The sequence below is a fragment of the Hesperophylax consimilis genome, chromosome 15 (assembly GCF_061612785.1).
Source record: "Hesperophylax consimilis isolate HC1 chromosome 15, BYU_Hcon_1.0, whole genome shotgun sequence".
NCBI classification, from domain to species: Eukaryota; Metazoa; Arthropoda; class Insecta; order Trichoptera; family Limnephilidae; genus Hesperophylax; species Hesperophylax consimilis.
The window spans coordinates 15,258,532-15,272,154 of NC_142850.1; the positions used below are offsets into that span (position 1 = coordinate 15,258,532).

Sequence of the window (13,623 nt, forward strand, 5' to 3'; positions counted from 1 at the left end):
AAAACATAAAAATTTCAGCAAAAATATATTATAGAACCTTTTTAAAAGTTTGTTAGTATAAAAGTCTAGGGTTTAAGGTTAAGGGACAAAAGTGGGCTCATTTTCAAAAATCCCGCCATAATTTCCCATACAAACCCCCATCACGCTATGAATACAATAAAGTCGGGCAAACTGCCACTGTTTGCGCTCCTTCCAGTTTTTAAATAAGATTTAATCTGGGCTCACGTAATCAGAACTCCGAACTTCGTTATCACAAATCTACGGGAAACGTTCTTATGAATGGAATCCATTTAGAAAATTCCATTGGAAATTACGTGGACAAGAGGTTGAATTGTACGCTTTGTTGCGGAGACTTGCGATTATCTGCTGCGCGTAGCGCGTATTGAATAAAGCGGAAAAAAATTACATTTCATTTTGGCGAGATAACAAGTGGAAAATATATGTAAGACATATTTAATATTATGATAAATACAATTGGCTGCTTTTAGTGTCGGTTCGTGGCCTAACTCATTGGGAATGCGTAGAATACTTAAGACAGCACGTAGATTCTGAACGTTTTGCAGGCCTACCGCTCTGGCGCGACTAGTATGCTTTGTATGAACCTATAAACTATGACAGAGGGTTCCATAGGTGCTGGTGTTCATAACGCACCTATGGGATTTGGAGTTCATTGCGGACTCACTCTTGGGCGATACGAACATCATTCAGATGTTGAAACATAATTTGAATGGCAAAAAGTGTTGTAAAATTATAATACAAGTTTGTCTAATTTTTTTACCTTAGTCGCTTAGACCAACCAAAATAACAGGCCATTTCGATAAAATTTTACTCAAATCATAGAAGTACTTACATAACCTATGACTAAAATAGATAATTTCTGTGCAGTATTATTAAAGGCTCAAAAAGAAGATAATATGGTTTGAGAGGGAGATATATTATGATAAAACGAATAATAGGGGAGCGCGTTAATATTAAATTAAAAAACATATATTTTAATTAATAATCGTAAACGAAATATTTAATAAGGCATGACTTATTAAAATAGAGCTAATATATCTCGACAAATGCCTAAGAAGCATTTAAAAAACACTGTTCACCTTTTAATGCCTACAACGATATAAATGCGATATCATTTAAAAAAATAACATACATTTTAAAAGTTAAAAATACGGGGGCTTAACCAACTTATAAAACGTTCAGTTTTGATTGGTAAAAAAGGCTAAATGTGGATTTCAACATTAATCATTAAAAAAAACTACAACAAAGAATTGATGAAGCTAAAAAATATGGTAAAACCGATGTTTTTCCAAACGTTCGAAATCAAATTTACAAAAAAATGAAGTGATATAACAGTAGACATAAGCTGTAGTTTTTCGTGTTCTTTTCAATGTTAATAAATATTTTTGAATGCATTGCCTTTATTATTGATATATTTATCTACACCGTTGTAATATTTATCATCAGATACGAAATAGTGGGAGCCTCCAATTTATGAACAAATCAAAAACTGTTTTTCGATTTGGAAATTTTGACGGCACATGTGGATTTGAAAACAAAGTAATTTCAAAGTAGGAAAACACGAGCTCTGAATTTATATCGAAACGGGAGGAAGAACAAAGTCGGGGAATTTATTCCAATCAGGAGATACACTTTTGTAATATATTCCTGTAGAGAGATGTCGGCGAAGCGATTTCAGACCATTTCAGTACGAATAGTTCAGTACAAAAGATTGATTGAAAGGAATACGTGCTCACGCATATGTGCCGAGCAAACAGACTGCCTATCCGTTCCGCGACTTTTCAAACATTTAAAGTGTTGCTTTAACACCTTTGGTCAGATATATGGAACAAATATGTGGAACAGTTTTTTAATGACGATTATTGTAAACCATAAGATAAGCTAACAGTTGCGAATGATTTTAGTAAGATAAATTGAATACTTGTTAGTCTATTCGAATCGCGAGTGTTCAGACTTTGGGAGTGTCGCTTTTACACTGTTGGACAATCAATGGATAAACTTGACACTTTGTCATTGATGATTATTATGAACCAAAATATAGAATTATAGTTATGGAAGATCTTGATAAGTTGAATTCAATACTTACAGTAAACAGCTACAGATAAACTTTACACTAAACATTAGTTTTATATCCTTTAATCTATTATTTACCAAGTTATAGTTTAAAACAAGTCATTTTAATAAAAATCGACAACTGTCATTTATGGTAATTTTAAAGAAAGGATAGTAATGAAAAAAAAAATACAAAAAAATATTGAAATTCGAAAGTGTACCCATCAGAATAGTTAGATTTTTGGAATTTGGTAAAGTTGATTGGACGAAGTTAACCCAATAAGGAAAATGGTAACAAGTCAAGAAATTTATTAGTTAATAATGACGAGGTAAATGAAATTAAGTTGCTCAGTAAATTGTTGTATAATGGAAATATAGTAATTAAAAAATGTAGTTGATTTGAGAATGGATGAACGAATGGTGACCTAGATGTGTATATTAGCAGGTATATGCAGTTAGTTGTGAAATTATAGTAATTTATGTTCACGAAAATAATATTCGATTTCAGGTTTAATATAGAAAACTTTGTGTGAGCAATTTTATACCGTTTAGTAATAAAACCATTTGCCGATAGTAAAACTATTGCTTTATAGAAGTATTAAGTTCCCAAGAACAATTTAATTTACTTTCGCAATAAGACAAACGGTGACCTTAATTCTACCGATAAATGAAATCGGCAACAGCAATATAATCGAAATAGGATGCGGTTTATTCCCAATGACCGATTGATTTGCCGATATTCGATTCTACGATTAATGGGTTTACGACTTCTTTAAATGGTTTTACAACTAACGAATTAGATGTCACGAAATCATTTAAAACAATTGCGATGTCTATTACTTGCATGCTATCCTGAGAAAAAAATAAATTTATATGTTTGAAAAACACTGTACCGACCCATAAGTTTCAAATCAACAGCTGAAAAAGTAGATATACAGTAAAATTAACATGGAAAATGAAATATGCAGTATCAACCGCAATGTCATTCTCTAAATAGTGGGAAATACAAATATACAAATAGAAGATCGACATTAGAGCAAATTGTGCCTCACGCAAAACCCTCATACCGCGAAACTTTTGATGAGTGCTTTTCTATGATAGTCTAAGAACAAATTCTAATTCTAAGTTTCTTAAATTTTATAAACAAAAAAATAAAATTATATTAAATATTTGTTAATTTTCATTATCCTGGCGAAAAGGCCATTGTCTTTGAAACAAATAGATGATTAATGATTAAAAGTGGTATATACAAAATATTTCATTTCGCTATAAATAAAAATTGTTTAGTGCAATGGTATTTTTTTATTTAAGATTAATACACGTGTTCGGTTAAAAATTGCCATTATCACATTTTAATCTAAAATATAACAGTTGAACGAGTGGAAAGAAATAATAATTATGAAGGTGTTTTTACGCGCACGCTTTGTAAACCACACAAAAATAATAAATTTATCAAAACTTTTTTATTCGAGCACTACTTTGACCATCAAAGATCCAGAAGATTCACTTACTGACCAGTAAACATTTCACAGAAGGGGGCTTTGCAAAGCGTGAACGAACTGTGAACAACCCTTCGCTAAGTTTACCGAAATGCATGCAACCATAATAGATATTGAAACTTTGACGGTGTGGGGGTAAAGTTAAGGGTTGTTAAGAGAAGACAACCCGCTGGCAAAGAACTTCTACCTGTTGAGAAGAATAAACTAGAAACAAAAACAGAAGGGTAAGCATTTTTGCATGCGAGGAAATATTCTCTCTGAGAAAGATTGAACAGAGATAATAATGATTTAAGGAGAGATTTTAATGTTTCACACGACCATATTCTTTTGCGTCACGAAAACAAATATCTGAACGTTTTCTACTAGTTTTATTGTTCAACTGTCGATGTTAAACTTTATAAGAAACTACTTTGTAGACCGCAGATATTAACAGTGTTTAGTTCATAGGGTCACATAGGGAAATAGAGTCTTTCAATTGAAAATATTTATATATATATAAAACAATATCGGAACAATTGACTAAAATCCGACGATTTTGTATCTATATCCCGTTTTTACTATTCGGAAATCGTTTTATGATGGCTGATATGAATTGCTATGTTGGCAGTCCTGTATGATGCGTCACTTGGGAGATAATAACTAATGTGTAAGAGTGTCAATAAACGTCATAGGTCTGAGTCAAGAGTCTATTATTTTTTAATCATCCCCGATATAACAATTGATTTTGCAAAAGAACAAAATTTTGACGTAAGACCGTATGTATTACACTTGTAACATTTCTAATTCCTTGACGGACATGACTCTGGTTGATGACTGATAAAACACCTCTCGCATCTCTTCTGGGATTTCCACGTGATGGTAACATATCAATGGCAACACTGGTGTATTATTCTATAAATTAGCATTCGTAAACGTCAAACAGCTACGTAAAAAAATTAAAATATCAATAAATTGTCAAATTGAAATATTTAATATACATTGGCAGCCCGCATGTACTTTTTGACACTGAAAAGCGAGTTAATTATTTAATGTCATAACTAACAACTTTCGTTTCTCCAAGCTGGAACGGAATCAACTGATCGCGTCTTAGATGAATGAATTATTTGTGTATATTGACAGCTTATCTGACACTAAAAGTGGGGGCTTTCGTCTATGGACTGTCAGAATCATATTCTGTTGACTATTCTATTGACGGCCGGCGTGGTCTAGTGGTATACGCTTTTGACTACAGATCCGAAGGTCGCGGGTTCGAACCCGGCGTGCGCAAATAAATTTTATTTGATTAATTTGTGTTATTTCACAATTAATTAATTTAAAAATAATATATAGTATATTTGCGGCACGTTCCAGAGTGGAAGATACTCTCAGTATCGCCCTGGTGTAAGACCACCATTCAGAATTGAAACGTTGCTTGAAATGGCTTTAGCCGTGTTTGGTGACCAGATCTGAATAGCCAGGTACTTCCCTACCTTCTTCTTCCCCATCTCCCTCCCCTCCCCAATACCCTCAGCCTCACAACATACCCCAATTGGGGATGCCATAGTCTCACTGGCTCCAGACGGGAGCAGTTGGGACTCTTGTGCGGTAATACTGTAAAAAAAAAAAAAAAAAGAATCATATTCTGTCCGTGCTTGCAAATATCACTAACTGACTATAGATGACGGATTTCGTCAATTTCGTATTGATACAGGGTTTTATCGATCTACCGTGCTAGATTTCCTGATATATTTTTTTATTTAATTTTTTAATGCATACGTACGTCAGCGCTATGTTTTGTAGGCATAGTTTTTGTCATAGATAATAGAAAATATTAGTATGTTTAAACCATTACCAATTCGAATTAGATAGGCCGAATAAGAATTTATAAACGTAATCGCCAAAATTCCACAAAACATCCCGTTCAACATTCCTCCACACACAAGTGTGGGAATGTTGTGGTTAACGTGGAATTCACATGTTGTTCTTATGGCACATAGAATACAGTTCACCGCTGTAGACTATTCTATAACCTAACGGCGAAATACTTACAGAAGACATGTAATCGTTTTACCAAGAAAGCCGCTATATTGGGGAATTTTCTATAAATTACACCGTAATGGTAATGGGCATTTTCGAAAACATAAATTATCACATGTATGAGAAAACAAGATTACAATCAATTTTGTAATACTGTTTATTGTTATTAAGATTAATTTGTAGAACTCCATTTTAATTTTTATTTTTTAAATATCAATAATATTGTTATTGGGTTTATAAAAACAGTTTATTTTTAAACAAGTTCTTCTGTGTAATTATTATTACGCGTGACAGCTGTTTCGCCCTCTGAAGGCATTATCAAACTATCAGACAGTTTTTTTTATATATTATTGAATATATTTATATATATATATATAAAATTATTAAAAAAAAAAAAAATAATAATAAAAAATTAAAAAATTGTAATACTGGATTTTGTAAAACCTCGAGGGTCGTAATGCAAAAAATCATTAGTTTTAATATTATTATTTAAAGAACTACAGTTCACACAAAATCTATCTTTTTCAGATGGCATCGACTAATTGCAAAATTATTTCATTTTAGTCTATATAATGAAGTGAGAGGAGAATTCAACCCTTAGCACCGGTAGTTTTATGGTCCAAGCGAGTAGATGGTTATCTCTCAGAAAACTTTCCAATCTTCCTCAACAACAGGACGCGGGGATCGGAAAAGCTTACTAATTGAAAAAAAAACCAAGCAATAAATTAAACTGAAACAATCTAACAAAATTATGATTACTGCTGCCCTAAAAAACATTGCACGCGTAACAGGAATGCCAGATGTGCCAGATATGCCGTTCTATGACTGCACAGAGAAAAAGAGTATGGTTGATTTATTAAAATACCATTAAAAACGTAATGGCAAGCCATTTCCTAATAATAATAATATTAGTCTATTCAGAATATTTCGGAACTCGTGATCATGTAACTGCGCTTTTCCTGATAAATATAATGACGAAATGCAACAATATTAGAATTTTAATGAACACGTTTTCCGACATCCTTTGTTTGATAGGAAATCTGTCAATTCATCGGATTCACTGGACTGCAGGCCGTTTTCTGCAGTCCCGTTTTGAACAGCCATACGGATAATTTGACCAGACTTTTAATAAATTAGCAATATTTTATATCAGGAAGTTTTCCAACTAAATATGGCAGCGGTGCTATTCCATCATCGGTTCCAGACTAGATATTCCATCATCGGTTCCATGATTACTCAACACAGTGACAATTCAACACACTTTTGAAAAGTGATATAAAGTCATGAGAAACGATGAAATTTTTTTTTTAACCTAACCTATCCTACATAACCCAGTTAATAAAGTTTTTGTTTCAACACTTCCCATGACTTTATATAACTTTTTAAAGATGTGATGAATTATCATTGTGATGATTTATCCGGTTACCCCCATCATCATACGTCAATCTTAGATAGTGGATTATCAGTCAGCCTTCTTTACACCCTCTTTGAAGAAATGTCTTAATAATTTAACGTATTTATTATTTTTTCGCTGTATTCCAAATAAATTACTATATTCACCCCACGAAGGACTTATTTAACGACTTCAAAGTACTCAACATAAAATCCTTATACGTCAAAAACATATCCTCCTACTATAAATTCAAACATACGAAAAAAAATATTTTTGAATCGACCCATAATACAAGATATTCCAACAAATCCAATTATACTATTCCCCCAATAAAAACCTCAATGGCACAAAGACAATTTAACTTTCTTGCTCCAAAAATATTCAATAATTTAACGTTAGAAATAAAATCAATAGCCAAATACGACAGTTTCAGGAAAGCGCTCGGGAATTTTTTGATGTGCGATTGTTATAGTGTTAGTAGCCTATTCCAAGTACTCAGATAGAGGTGTATACTATATTGTTTATATGCGTGAGGATGCGTCATATGGTTGTATGTATACATGTGTTGTTATATGTATATAGGTATGTCTGCTGCTATATACACATATGTGCTTGTATGCACACATATTAAAAATTATATATATAATTATGTACATTTTTACAATCTAATGCTAATTTACTTATTTCTCCTTTCTAATTTCTATCTTCTACTTTTTATTACAATTTTTCCAAAATTTTAGCTTCATCTATAGTTACTTATTTCATATGTTTACACTAGATTTCATATTTCATACAAAGTAATTACACTCAATTGGTCACCATGAAACAGGCAGCCGCCTAGTATGGTGATTCATTATATCTACTTTATGTAAATTTCGAAACAATGTAACATGTATTAAATAAATAAATAAATAAAATAAAAATTAAAATTGCGAATTTCCGGATTAAATTTTCCATTAATCTCGTAGAAAGTTGAACCATCTGTTAGGATAACAATAGAGGGCACTTATACATTACTGGCTGACGTGTACCTGACGTTGCAGGGGTTATACTTAGCCTTATATAGCATCGCGGAATTTCTGAAGGCCTTTTAAAGATTCCGTAGTACATTATTTTGATGTATCTAATAAAGTTTAGCAGGGTTAGCGATGTAAGCGCCCAAAATTATATTTTTTACGACTTGATTAAAAAACATTCACTCTTCTCTACTTTCTATAAAAATAGTATGCATTTATTATTTACGGAAGGAATTTACTAAATGATAATGAAAACCCTATCAAAATCCGTTGCGTAGTTTAGAAGAACTAAGCACACAAACAGACAGACGCGGATAGCGACTTTATTTTATACTACTCGTATTTATAGATCATACTCCCGTTCTCAAAAATTACATGATTGTGGTACGTAGAAGATCCTCATTGTATTATCTTTGCTTTAAGTCGAAGATCCTTATTGTGTTATCTTTGTTTTCGGTCTAGGAATTTTTCATAAATGAATAAGGTTTAGAATAGTTAATGGATTTGATTGACTTCAGGGTCTGGTTATTACATTTGCTAAGTATTTGCGACGATTTTGATGATGATACAAGTTTGTTTTATTATTTTAATCTTTTATCTTGTAGATTACATTGCTCCGATGGAAACCTATCTAACATTGCTCTTGGTAAATTCAAACCTAACCTACAAGTAACATTAAAATATTGCAAGAACATCAATGATTTTGAGGTCTGCGGAGTGACAAAAACTATTTTACTACACAGGGTTCAAAATATCACATTACGTTATAATCTAATTTAAAAATAAAGAATTAAAAAGATATTTTTTTCCAGTATCGTCTTGGTGAATTATGGTCTTGAATCTTGGTTCTCCGTGTGTTATTTGTCATTCGAGTGAGTTTTGATAATTTTGTAATGTTACGTATCCTTTGAATGAGACGGTTTTGGTTAAGTTATATACCTATTTCTACATGTATTTAATAGGATTGTCCTGATTCTTCTATGAGAACATCTTTTAAAACCGGGGGTAAATATAAATAAATACTTACTTCACAAAATTCCTATTTCCGTTTCGACCAACCCCATTTTCTTCCAATTCACAAAAATCTCTACATTAGGTTGTCATAATCCTACCAGCTTCTGTGAGTCCCAACTACTCCCAATCTGCGAGACTATCACATCCCCAATCCGATATATTAAGAGGCTGAAAGTAGTGGGCAGGGAAGGAGATGGGGAAGAAAAAGGTGGGAAAGTACCTGGTTATTCATATCCGGTCACCAAACACGGTTAAAGCCATTTCAAGCAAAGTTTCAATTCTGAATGGTGGTCTTACACCAGGCCGATACTGAGAGTATTTCCACTCTGGAACGCGCCAAAAATATAATATATATTATATTAAATGAATAACTTGTGAAACAGCATAAATTAATCAAATAAAGTTTACTTGCGCATGTCGGGATTTACCTGCGACCTCCGGAGGGATTTTTAATGATTGTTTAAAATTGTGTTTACATTTACAAAAAAAATGAGCGAGAGTTCATTGTACGTATTTTTTATTCACACACGTACATTCGATTTATTTATACATGCATGATATTCCAAACGGCTACAAAAAACACAAACTTGGGTAAGTTTAAGAATGGACGTTTATGAATACAATTATTATCGCAAAGAACAAAGCTCTGTTTAGCGCATTATTTATGGCCCGTACGTAAATGAATACAAAATGCGTTTCATTTATCGAGGAAGGAAATCCGAAGCCGGTGCGAAATAAATGATTTATGATGGCTATCGACCCAGCCACCTACCTGCCGTATTGTGTCACTTCAAGCGGCGGCCATTAATGATTATTTTTGTTTAACATCACGTTGACACACCTGCGGCCAATTTAAAAAAGCAGTTGAAAATATAATTGAATTAAATTAAAAGTACACATTGTTAAGGCGATGCCATACGTAGTAATGCAAAATCATGTGTTTTTGGTTTGAAAATTTTGTCGCCTAGAAATATTTCAGATGCTTTAATTAAATACATCTTGGCCTTTGAAATAATCGAGTGTTTTTTAGATAAGTCTTTTTATAAGCCCAGAAAAAAATAATGTAAAGGCCTATGAAAACTGCTTTAAAGTTCTAAATCTCCTAGTTACGAACCCATTTTCGGTTATGATATTATTGTATAATGTGGAAAAATAAGTTATTTATAAATGATAAAAAAAAATTAAATATTTATGCCTAAACATCCACAAAATAAAATAAAAGGCACTTTTTGGCCATGTTTTTTTCTTGCATAAATCAAAACAGGCGGATGGTGTTTAACGGGAATTTAAACCTTATCGCCATCTACGTAAGGGTTGTTATTGATAGCGGCTCAATTTAAAATATTACACGACGTAGTGCATCGCCTTAAGAGTGTTTTAAGCTTCATTCGAGGACTTTTTAACTTGGAGTACGGATAGGAATAGGAATGCTGTAAGGAGGGTCTGCTTAGGAAGAAATAAGGAAATCAGGGTTTTGCAGATGTCCACGTCGCAGGAGGAAGGAACCACAATAATCATTTCACAGCTAAGTTACTGAGCGAACAAGTAATAATCATTTAATAGGTAAACTACTGAGCGAACAATAAATTATCATTTAACATCTAAGCTACTGAGCGAAAAATTAATGATGATTTCACAGCTAAGCTACTGAGCGAACGATTAACAATCATTTCACAGTTAAGATACTGAGCGAAAGATCAACAATCATTTCAAAGCTAAGATAGTGACCGAACGATTAACTATCATTTCACAGCCAAGATACTGAGCGAAAGATCAATAATCATTTTGCCGCTAAGCTAGTAAGCGAACGATTAATAACGATTTCACAGCAAAGCTACTGAGCGTACGAGTGTTGAGTTGTTACAACGACCTCATTCGATAGTCAACTACGTACAAAGGTGTGTCTACTGGCTTTGTGCAGTCAGATACTGAGGGATCAATGATCTTAGTTAGTTAAAGCAGCTTAAATTGAATTTTTCGAATAACAGACGAAGTGTATGAAGCACAATTTATTGTAACTACTGCTACATTACTGACTTGTTTTCTCGGATAATCCAGAGAATTAAAAGCCAAATAAATAACCGAGCAATTTTCCACAAAATTTATTATGATAGTACACTGCATACATTTATAAATTAATTCGATAAATTGTTATTGGTTCGGATCTTTCTCACAGCCGGTATCAGAATAAGTAAGAAAAAGTTATTTAGTGTTTACTTCGACCGTTTGTTTTAAACATACTCCAATGTATTGAATTAATGTTTTAATTCATGTAAAGACAATTCATGAGCATAAGGTATGTGCTAATTATTAGCTTCGAATTTACACATTTTATGGCTTTTTAATAAAACAATAAAGATAATACTTTTTCAAGGCAAATTTAAAGAATATAAAACATTATATACTAAAGTCGGGTCTAAAGCGACAAAATGTTTTGAAAACATTGGGTTGGGGTCACAACGTTTTTTTTTGTTTTCCATTGGCCACGGAAAATAATAACATTGTGGCCTTGCCTCGATGTTTCATATATACACAAACATTTGGTTCAATGTTTGTGGTAATATTGTCGCTGGAGATCCGCCTATATAAGTTTTTGCAACCACAAAAATAAGGCGATAGTTAACACCGATAAACCTTGCTCGGTGTGCTGAGCCACGTGTTAGTATTAAAATTTCAATCAAAAGTAATCATCGAAATGAGATTGTTCCGAAGCGGCTTGGATTGGCTTGGCTAAGCTCGACTTGGCTTTCCTGGTTCGGGATGGTGACGGGCGCGGGCACGTCGATGTCGCTATAATTGATGTTGTTTACACGTCATATCAAGCGCTTACAGGCGGCCCCGGTAAGTACCCTAAACACTGTGGAGTACAGGTCCTACTGATCACATAAACCGCCTCCTGCAAACATGATACAGCGCACAGCTAAAGGAGGTATAGGAATACAGGCAGTTAGGCACTTAGGGTAGGTTTCCTTGTTCTGTTGATAGTAAGTGCGACATGCAGAGTTTGAGAATTAAAGCGCCGGAAGGAATACACAGAGAATACTCAGACGAGCGTTGAGAGTTGTTTTTAAGTAAATTGATTTATATTTGTTTATGTAATGCTATTAACAGTAGTTTGTAATACGTTTTTTAGGTAATAATTTAGAAAGCGTAGTTAAAAACATGAAAAGATGGGCGTAACGAATTAAATGATTGAGCAACATCTGCTTTCAAAGGCGGAGTTGGGTTGAATTACAATTATAATATAGGTTGAATTTTAGCAAAGGAACTACTGTTAGTTTATTTGGTGTAACCCATTACCTACCAGGAATCTTGAGCTGAAATTAAACAGAAAACTTTGTTCATTGCCCGAGTCGTAAGACCCGGCTATGCCGTAGCTCAGAAATGTGTGGGTTTGATATTAGTAGAGTATAAAGAGCGCTACGGTGGACTTAAAGGAAACTTGGAGAAATAGCCGGTAGAGGCCAGCGGGAAGTGGCCAGCAAAATGGCCGAGCAGGTAGCGTGGGAAGGTTCGGGTGTTGAATATGCAAAAAAGATACGAAATTCAAGTGTTCTTGCGCCCGCTCCACACAAAAAGGCAGCGGATAAAATCGTGTATAAGCAAAACACTAACAACTACAAGACATTTGAAGAACTTTCGTATCTCTGATAATTCCCGTCGAGAGGTTCAATTTGCTGGCAGGACGCAAATGATAAAACAAGGTTTTTCTCGATGTATGTAGGCTTCACTTTTGCAATGTTTTTGTTATATTCCAACCTCTTGCGTAAAGAAGTTGGGTATTCGGAACAGGCTACTTTGTGCAAAATAGGAAAATAAAATAAAACGGTAAACAATAAAGTGCTGTGGGAGAAACGAGCAATTTAACAGCGGGGTGCTGCGGATTTATGGACGCGCCATTTTGTATAAAGGGACATTGTTCGTCATAAAACTGGGAACAATGGCGACCGTCACATTAAAAGGGACAAATTGTCCTATGTTGTGTAATTATCTATTTATTAGCAGTGTACATTGTGTGGCGAAGGTTTTAGGGCTAACGGAATTATACACACAACATATAAAGTGAGAAGAACGTTGAGTACTTTGTGTTCATTACTGTCACCGTTTTTTGTACGTGAAAAGACAAGACTGAATTAAGTAGCCAATTTAATATTGCTCATTAAAATGAACCAGTGGGGTATTTTTGAAAACTATGAATACAAATGTGTTAAAAATGTGTGCAAAATGTGTGCTGTCACCGACGTCGCCCGGTATGACGTCAACGCCGCCGAAATCACGAATAAAATCGAACATAACGTTTTGGCAGCAAATCGAAAATGGCACATTTTAAATCGTCATAGAAAATTTATTCGTTAACATAATATATCGTTTTTTTTATTCGATTCGATTTTAAAAAATCGGTGAAAATACCGTATTGGGTAATAATGTTTTTATTGGCACGGAATATATTATTTTGAGGAGAATATTTTAGTACTAACGGAATTATTCTTCCCTTCAAACAAATTGAGAAGAACCATAAGTACTACTGTCTCAGTTTTATGTATGACAAGACTGAAGACTGGTTGCAAATTTAAAATTAAGCTCATTAAATTTCTTTGAAGCACGAGCAAGCTCA

General features: G+C 33.5%; 1 protein-coding gene across 8 annotated transcripts in view; it reads right to left on the reverse strand.

Annotated features, from left to right (window-relative positions):
* The window catches only part of Dys (Dystrophin), a 1,264,777-nt gene that overhangs the window by 261,997 nt on the left and 989,157 nt on the right, over window positions 1-13,623 (reverse strand). The gene's annotated exons all lie outside the window — the stretch shown is intronic.